This window comes from Dipteris shenzhenensis, chromosome 1, assembly GCF_047967505.1.
Source record: "Dipteris shenzhenensis isolate YYH24624 ecotype China chromosome 1, Dip_SZ_1.0, whole genome shotgun sequence".
Classification (NCBI taxonomy): Eukaryota; Viridiplantae; Streptophyta; class Polypodiopsida; order Gleicheniales; family Dipteridaceae; genus Dipteris; species Dipteris shenzhenensis.
The window spans coordinates 47,862,024-47,872,330 of NC_141596.1; positions in this window are offsets into that span (position 1 = coordinate 47,862,024).

Below are 10,307 nucleotides of genomic sequence, written 5' to 3' on the forward strand. Positions count from 1 at the left end.
AAGCCTTGGATGAATGCAAATTATAGGCATTACAAAACTTGGAAGCTTCTCAAAAAAGGCCCAAGGCCCATTTTGACACCAAATTACGCAAGAAGAAAGACATTGTAGAAGGAGATTTGGTCATGAGATTTGATAGCCGTTTGGACAAGTGGCTAGACAAAAAGTTTATCGGCTGATGGGAGGGACCATATCGAGTCAAAAAGAAGTTCACAAATGGAACTTATCAGCTTGAGGATGTTGATGGCATAGTAATACCTGGACGCACCAATGAGTATCGCCTTAAATTCTTCTATGCTCGGCCACCTTGAGGACCAGCGGACCCTCTCTGTCACTAGAGAGGATCTGCTAGGGGGAAAAAGATGTGATGCCAAAAATTAATATTGTTTATTTGGCATTGGTATTGTTTCCTTCTATGTTTGATAAGAGTTTGAGTATCAAGTGATAGCCTAGCAGCTCTCACTTATTTCTATTTTAGATATTGTATGGGATTGAGAGGATGAGTAGAATGGATCATTGTAAATACCATGTGTATGAAAGATAAATACCTTGGTATGGGGTGAGAGTTATTTTTGTATGGGATATTGTGGGGTTTTTAGAAAGTAGGAAGAGTGAGTCATATAAAGAGGTGGGCTCATGTCCATGTGTTCCAATAATATAAGAGAGATCACATGCCAAGCGTGTGAAAGGCATGTGGAGGAGTGTGGAGTCAAGAGGAATCCTTCTAGAATTCCTATGTGGAATAAGGAGGATGTGGACATATGAAAAAGAGAGGGTACCTATGGGCTCCATGTGGGGAGACTCTTGACTTTCTCAATATTTTAAGAGTCTTGAGCATCTTTTGATGGGACACATGGCAAGAGTAGCAAAAAAGGACATAAGTGGTGACATACGGGCTTATGTGATTGATGGGGAAAGGAATCTACAGGCAACAATTGTAAATGGGTGAAGAAGGGTGACAAAATCTCTATAAAAGGAGCCCTCCTCTCCCTTGTTCATCATCTCTTTCACCGTTAGGCCTCATGTTGCTGTAGCTCTAGTCTCCTCAAGCCTCTTCCATGAGGCTCTCTCTCCCTCTTGTAGATATTCTCTTATCTAGACTCTTGAGTCCACTCTCTCTAGTTCATTCTCTCTCTATGAGTAGTCTTGGAGCTTCCACTCCCTCTTTTAGGAGAGTGTTTTGAGCTAAGTGTAAAGGTGTCTATGAAGGAGGTGCAATGTTTTCTCGGAACCTAATCAGCCCCTTCAAACTCCTCGATATATATCAATTCATGTCATGTTGAGCCACAAGATCTTCTTTCAACAACCTATCGCTCTTCTCTTTGGCATAGACTGGCTTACTGAGATTATGGCCTTCGCTGATCCTTTCCTTCTCCCTATGCTTGAGTACAACATCACTTGGGATGTTACCATCTTCATTCTCATATAAGGGAGGATAGTATGGTGTGGTCTCTTGGTATAAAAGCTTCTTTCTAATGTCCCTTTCCCAGTGATGAATATCTCTATCACTCAGTTTGAAAGCAGCAGGAAGTGAAGAGGTGCGTGAAGTTTATTACTCCTAACTTCATGTCACAGTGTGTAGGTAAAAAGCCTGTGATAGGTCGTTGTCTACTATTTGAAAGCGTAGTTTGTCGTGACCTATTGGCAGCGGCTTTGTGCCTAACAAGCATCATAGTAACCCCCCTTGGCCATATCTCGGGTCTAAACATAGATGGGATGTCAGCTAGTGTGATATGTGTGTCTGCCCTCTGTTGAATGTGCTGCATCTTGGTCTCGAGGTCTTTGTCTCTCTTGCTATCTATGATCAGGGGGCAGTATGCTTTGGCTGGAAGAACTTTGTGATCACACCCTGAGATGAGTCTAATAAGGCCTCTCTCCCCTATCTCTACAATATGTTTTCTATGTCGGACCGCCTCATGAACGAAAGTGGTGAGGCACCTCTGGCCTGGGTATGAGAAAAGTTTAGAAAGGGACTTGAAGCTTTCTTTGAAGAGGCAATGGTATCGTCCACAGATCTCGTAGAAGACTGGGCAATGGAAGGCAAAATTCTCCTTTGACTTGATCTATTATCAATGACATAATGTGTAGATACGATCCTCTGAGGATCCCCTCCGCTCGTCTGCTCTTGACACAGGCAGTGTGATGAAACACGGACTGCCCAATGGCAATCCTAAGCCAGTGTGAAAAGTGGATCTGAGTGTACCCTGGTGGGTGAATGTCAATCCTAAGTGAGTGTGGTAACTGGATCTGAGTGTACCCTGGTGGGTCAATGAAGCCCTCTTGAGAGATGCACAAGCAGTGATCCCTATAGAAGTCGAGCTTCACAAGGAGTTCTATGAGCACCAACTAGGTCCTGAATGTGTGTAACTGTAAAAGATCCTCTCAAATGATCAGGTTGAACTCGTTGCCTTGAAACGGGACAAATGGGACGTCAATGCTATACTGGAAGGGTGGCAACCTGTCTATATGGAAACCCAATCTCTCGAATTATATGCATGTGTGTACATACCAACCTCTCTGATCACCCTGAGCTGCTCTCTACCGAATCCACCTATTTACACTTCCCACTCATCGCATTCAAGATACTTGCCAAGGTATCTTTTATGAATGAACTAGCTTGGTCAGGTGACCACATTTAGTTGTATATAGTAGTGAAGTGGTGTAGAAAAGATTTCACAAAAAAAGTACGTGGTCAAGAAAGCCTTTGGTGTGAGAGCAAGGAAGTCTTCTAGGCATGGGTAGGAGATGAGCTCTAGAGAGGCCAAGATAAGCTAAGACCATAGTGGGGGGTGAGTACTTGGCTGGAGCCCCAAGCAGAAGAATGTGTCGGAGGCCTTGTCATATGATCTGATAAACTCCCTACATAGAGCTTCATCCACAGGTGGAAACATAATGGCATTACAGCCAAACAGAGAGGGAGTGGACTGTAGAGGATTTGGAGGGCATCAATCCCCAAGAACCTTCTCGTCTTTTAACCGATTAAGTGCTTCAAATAGTTCATGCTACGAGAAGGGGTTGTCCAACCTGAATTTCTCAAAATGAACATGAGTTCATTCTTCCCATCTATGGTTTGCTAAAGGAGCTTCCCATAATGTCCTCATAGGGGTGATTCTGGTGATTCATAATTGGAAAGGGCTTGGAAGGGACAGCGAGGGGGAGGCCTTTGGCATCTTGTAGGAGGATTTCGTGAGCTGGAGAGAAGTATGGATTTGATTGTGAGGGGGAGGTTTTTGGCAACCTGAAAGGTGGATTTTGAAGCAAGGGAGTGGTAGGGGTTTCTATGCTATACAGGCTAGGGCCTCTATGGCCTGGAACAAGGGGGTTCGGAGAGATGGGAGGGGGCAATAATGGCTGGTCCTCACAACTAGGGAGGGGGAAATCATTGAGGGGATAGGCGCTTGTATGGCTAGGGTGTGTAGAGGAGCGGGGAGTAGGGGGGATACGACCTGGAGGGATAAGAGCGCATAGAGGGGAAAGGGGGTAGGTACACACTAGGAGAAAGAGAAGCATGAAAAAGGGGTAGGGAGTAGGTGTTGGGCTAGTAGGGAGTTGGAATCGTAGAGGAATAGGGGGATACGGGTCTATAAGTAGTGATTTAGTAGCCTCTAGGAATGCGGTACAACAGCTTGTAATTAAGGTTGAGGAGGTATAATAGCAGGGGAGGGGGTTGCAAACTAATGCAAGGAGGTGGTATGGTAACTTGTAGGGAGTGGCTATAAGGACGGGTTGAGGAGGTATGGCCAGCAAGAGGGGGTTGGAACTAATAGAGAGAGCATGGACGGAGTGAGAAGTAGGGATTTCGGCATAACTATTGTAATGCTTGGTGCTCTCGCCACATTCATTCGACATATATGCCGTTGCCTCGCTGATGGAAGTGGTGTCTTTTTTGGGAAATGCGGGAGAATGACCCCAATGTAGAGTAAGTGATGCATTGTGCGGTTGCACTCCAATTGGCATTCGTCCATCGTTCTTCCTTGCTTACGAATGAGCAAACTACATGAGGGATTGTCAACATACCATGTCTATCTTTCACTAAGCCAATGCCTCCGTTAGACAATATGAAAATAGGCATATTACTTCTATGAAAATCCTAGAGTATGGACATTTCTGCAACAAGCTCCGGGTCTTCCATTTTAGAGCTATTCTTAGTTAGTCTATCCTTGAGGATCTTCGTCTTGTTTGGATGATCCAACAATGCATCACCTTAAGATTAAGGCGAGTGACTATTGTAGGATATAGAGATCATCCATGACCAACCATCTAGTGGACCAACAGACACAATCACTTGGATGTCCCGGTCAGGCGATGATATAATCACATGGATGACATGATCATGAGGATGACAGTCACAAGGATGACATAGTCACATGGATGACATAGGAGTGACATAGTCACATGGAGAGGACATGGTCACAATGATGACATAGTCACATGGAGATATGGTGGCTAAGAATGAGGGGGCAAGCACTAGGAGGAAGTGGATTTCTGCCAAGGAAGGTGAGGGTGACGACGAGGGGAGATAAGGGGGATGGGGATTCATTCAGCATTGTACAGGGTTTGAGAGAGGGAGAAGGATAGGCTAGAGATATGAGCTCACCTGTTGTATTGCTATCTTGCATGAGTGAGCTAGCAACTTCATCGAAGCTCTCATTGACTTGGACCGGCAAGATCCATGGTGGTCAGAACAGATCGAGACTCGGAAGGGAAAGAAGAGGTACAAAGTGGCAAGAACAAGTGAACAAAGAAGGCACTAAGGTCGAGGCTTCATCCAAAGCTCATATGGTTCAAGACAACACCTTCTTCCATCCCCCACAACTATGTCTTCATCAACAACAGGAAGAGATTACAAAGATATGGTGTTGTAGGCATAAATTCAACCCTATGATTGACTAGTAGTACTTGGGTACTATATATACCAAGTACTCGTATTGTTTCATTTGAACATTTCTATTGGAGCTTTCTTGTGTGTGCACTCTTGCTCACTTGTGTTCACAACGTGTCTCCACTTTGTTCCTACATTTGGTATCAGAGCACTTCCGTCTCTAGAGCCCATTCCTGCGCTTGCTTCCAGACTCCCGCACTTGCAACAAGGGAAGCATCCCCTAATTGATTTTTAGCATTCAAATCCCCCTTGGCATCCATCTTCTCATTAAATGTAGTAAACACAAAATCTCTATCACCTTGGCAAGATGAGCTTCACCATGTGCATCTGAAGCACAAGTTTCAGTGGGGGCAACAAAATTACTGCTAGAGCTATCCCTTTGCCTCTTCTTTTCATTGGCAATCCTTTTCTAACACTCTGCGATGTAATTCCCTAGCTTCTTGCAATTGCATTTGCCCATTTTCTTATTTTTGCTTGAACTGCTTGCATTCCCCTCCTTGGGCTGGGTTGTATGGCTGCGTTTGGACATGTCCATCACAGGGCATTGTCCTACTTGTACAACAATAATATGACTCAGGGAATGCTAAAATTATAGCAACTAGCAAATGAAGTGTGTGAGGGGTGTGCACTTGGTAAATTGGATCGCATGCCATTCAATAAACAAGGCAAGAATTGGGTCAAGGCAACCAGAGTGTTGCAGATAGTGCACAGTGATGTATGTGGCCCCATGACTATTCCCACGCATAGAGGAGCAAGGTACTTTGTGACCTTTATAGATGACTTCTCCAGGTTCACAGGGCTTTTTCTCATGAAGGAAAAATCTGAGGTGTTCTATTGGCGTCAGGAGTTCAAAGCTATGGCTGAGAACCAAACCAATTCTAGAATTGGAACACTTAAATCGAATAGAGGGGGAGAGTACATGTCACATGCATTCCAGGGATTTTTGAAGCAGCATGGGATTAAACATCACTTGACATGCCCTTACATACCACAGTAGAATCCACTCCCTGAGAGGAAGAATCATACTCTCATGGAAATGTCGAGATGCATGCTGAAATTCAAGAGAGTCTCAAAGGCTTTTTGGGGAGAAGCAAGTGTGATAGCCACTTATATGCGGAACAGATGCCCTACCAAAGCTTTGGTTAATGTGACTCCATTTGATGTTTTGTATGGCTTTAAGCCAAAGGTTAGTCATTTCAAAATTTTTAGCCCAATGGCATATGCTTTGGTTCGAGATGCACATGGGACAAAGCTTGATGATAAGAGTGTCGAATACATTTTCATGGGGTATAGCACTGAAAGCAGGGGATTCAGGTTTTGTAATCCCACTACTAGAAGGTAATAATCAACAGAGATGTTCTCTTTGCTGAGAATGAGTGCATGTAGCCCGCTAGTGCAGACTTGCCACCATATGATGACACCCCTTTGGACATCATTCAGTTTGAGGATGATGAGATGGAGTCTCCTGATGCTTCCCCTTCTACTTCTCATAGTTCAGATGGCTTGCCACATGTTGAGGATGGCTCTCCCTCAAATGTTTTAGATTTGCAGCCAATTAATGAGAATAGACAGCCTCATGTTTGGAGGCATTATCAACGTCATGAGGCCACTAAAGATGTTGATGTAGCTCCAAGTGGTATAGCAGATAAATCTATTCCATGTTGGGCAAGGTTGATCATTCAAGATGCTAAGGATCAGATTACTTTGGGGAAAACTAGGGCCAGCACTCAAAATAATTAGCAAAAGGTCAATTTTGCTTTGATGACCTCAGTGATGGAAGTTGAAAATGAGCCTCAGAGCTTATGGGATGCTCAGCATAATCTGGCATGGCAGAAAGCTATGGAAGCTAAGATTAAATCCATTGAGAAGAATGCCACATGGGACTTGGTTGATGCGCCTATTGGGAAAAATGTGGTTGGCACGAAATGGATTTATAAGGTGAAATACCATTCAGATGGCACAGTTAAGAAATACAAAGCCCGTTTGGTTGCCAATGGGTATGCACAAGAGGAGGGGATAGATTATGAGGAGACATTTGCTCCAGTGGCCAAGATGACCACCATTCGTTCCATCATCTCTCTTGCTACGTTTTATGGTTGGTCAATGTACCAGATCGATGTCAAGACCGCTTTCCTCAATGGAGATCTTAAAGAGGAGGTCTATGTACATCAGCCCCAAGGTTTTGAGGTGAAGGGACAAGAGCACAAGGTATGCACGAAGGCTCTATATGGACTAAAGCAAGCACCTCGTGCATGGTATCAAAAGATACATCAGTTTTTGCTGTCCCAGGGCTTCGTAAACACTCATACAGAGCCAAATCTATATGTTTTGTAGCAAAAATCAGAATTGATCATGTTGGTACTATATGTGGATGGCATTATACTCACTGGCAGTGATTTGCAGCAAATTACAGTAGTGCAGTCCGCTTTATGTCACAACTTTGACATGACAAATTTGGGCCTATTGCACTATTGTCTTAGCATTGAGTTTTGGTAGACCCATGATCGGATCTCTATGTCACAAACAAAGTATTTGAAGGGGTTGTTGTAGAAATTTAAAATGGAGAACTGTAAGCCTGTGGCTACTCCATTGGAAAAGGGACTCAAGCTGAGTAAGCATGATATTGCTTGCTGAAAAGTTTGATGGCACTTTGTATAGGCAGTTGGTTGGCAATTTGATATATCTATGCTCCACACGGCCTGATATTGCCTACGCCACAGAGCTTTTGAGCCAATTCATGCATTGTCCCATGATCACACATTGAAATGCAGCAAAGAGGGTTCTCAGATATGTCCATGGCACTCTCTCTCTTGGCTTGCATTATGCTTCATATTGTTATCTAAAGCTGAGTGGTTTCATCGACTCAGATTGGTCAAGGAACATGGACGACAGACAGTCCACTACTGGCTATTGCTTCTCATTGGGTTCAGCCTGTATCTCATGGCTCAGTAAGAAGCAAGAGCAAGTCTCTCTTTCCTCCAGTGAAGCAGAGTACAAAGTTGCAAATTCAGCCACTATGGAGTTAATGTGGTTGAGGAAGCTTTTGCATGACATGCATCATGCACATGATGGCGAAGTAAACTCTATCTTCTGTGACAACCAGAGCTGCATTACCATAGCCAACAATCCTATCTTTCATGCTTGCATGAAACACATTGAAAATCATTATCATTGTGTACAGGATTGTATTTCTGATGGCTTCATTGATCTCATCTATTATCCATATAAGGACAATGTGGCATATATCTTCACTAAAGCCCTATCAATAGATCTTTTCTTACAACATTGACATGGCTTGGGGATCAGAGACATTCTCACAATGTCAAGGGGGGTTGTGAAGTGCTTCACAATGACATTGTTTTCATGTACTCCCATAGGTTGCATATCCATCTGGATGAATTTGTGCAACCATGGTACTTTAGGTACTACGGGGTACACCTGAGATGTTTCTAAGGTACTTTTAGCCATATCTTTAAGGGGGGATTTGTAAGAGATTACAAAGATATGGTGTTGTAGGCATAAAGTCAACCTTATGGTTGACCAATAGTAATTGGGTACTATATATAACAAGTACTTGTATTGTTCCATTTGAACATTTCTATTGGAGCTTTCTTGTGTGTGCACTCTTGCTCACTTGTGTTCACAACCTGCCCTACAACATCATCTATGGGGTTAGCCAGTGTGTTAGCATCCACAACTCGCACACAACAGACTAGTCAAGGTGCTATGCTGTCTCTTATGCACAACCTCGGTTTCCTCCCCAATCTGGCCCCTACATCCATGGCACCTCTTGGTTCTCTTTTTGCTCCAATCATGTCCCTATCTTCCATGAGTGTTTCTTCTGCTGCATTATGCTTTCCACTCTTCCTATCTTTCCCTGCTCACCCATCATTCATAGCTTCCTCTCTCTCACACCCTCTCTCAATTGCTCTCCCATCATCATTAACTCCCTCACCTTCTATGTTCTCACCCCCTACATTTGTGTCCATGATACCCTCAGCACTTGGTGTACCACTCTCCTTTTCATCCTCTATGCTCTCCCAGTGTAGATTGGCACTTTCAGCACCCTCATCTTCTACATTGGCATCAGTAATGCCTTCAGCACTCTAACCTTCTACTTTGGAAAAAGTAGTACCTTTAGCACCAGCACCATGTCATGTCTATGGCCTTTGTTAGGGCTCCTTGTCTCACCCATGACATCATAGGCATATGACCATGTGTAATGCCAAGCCTTACTACTGCTCCATTTGAAGGTCCTTCGATGGTTGTAAGTACTTCAAGTCCCAGTAGGTAGTTCTGAGTTCCACGGAGTAAGAGAGACTTCTGAATGCTAAACAAAGTCCATGTGAAAACCAAGAAGTTCAAGGACCATCTCCATGAATATTGAGAAGCTCATGTCAATAAATCTCTTACATCATTTAAGGCCAAAGGAGTGGATAATCAACATGATTTTCTTTATATCTTTCCTTCCTAATAGCAAGATGCAACGGGCGTGTGGTACAGTCAGTTTCCTCCTGATCACTTCCAAACTTATGAGGGAGGAATTTATGTGTACCTTCAAGTTGGAAAAGTTCGAGTGCATGATTTTTCAAGAGTTGTCCAGAGATACTATAAAGCCTGAGAGAGAATTTTTGAAATGTATACGTGAATGAGGATCTTGGCGGCGAAGATGTCCGTGCCGCCTAATGAGGTCATCATGAAAGGGTAGCTCTTGAAAGCCTTACACCCTACTTTTGCTATTAGACTTGTGGAAAAACTCCCTGAGCATGGCTTCTTACAAGAGTTCTTGAGGGAGGTTGTGAAGATGGAACAGTCCTAGTTGAGCTTTGCACCATCACAACTTCAAACTACTAATTGCTCGAGAGAGGAGAGCTCATCATAATGGGAGCATCTCAAGAAAGATTTGGAGCAAACCAAATAAGGACTTGAAGAAAGAACAAGGGGGAGGGTACCTCATCTTTTGAGACTCAGGTCAAAAGTGGACTTTGGTGCACTGAATGCAAAGGTGTAGGTCATGGTCACTGGGAATGTCCTTGAAACTTAAGGTATCCACTTCTGTGTCTTTTTTTATCTTTTGTGAAATTCATGGACATGATGCCTCTGAATATCGCTACCTCAAGGGGTTGCAGAAGCTTTTACTAGAATATTCCAATAGCGAGCCTCTAGTTGTTGTGGTCCAACGAGCCACACAGACGACTTTTTGGCCTAGTACTTGTCGCCCTTGCTCCCTATAAAAGCATCAGAGTCACTTATCCCTCCTATTGTTCCATCTCCCCTACTTCCCAATCCCCTTTGCATCAAGCACCTCTATCCATCAAGTTGGGGGCCCTTACTTCTATCCTCAGCCCAATAATGCACCGTACTGACGACCTACTCTAGGAGGTGTATATGGGCCATACTATCAACGTGGTCACCAGGGTGGTTTTCA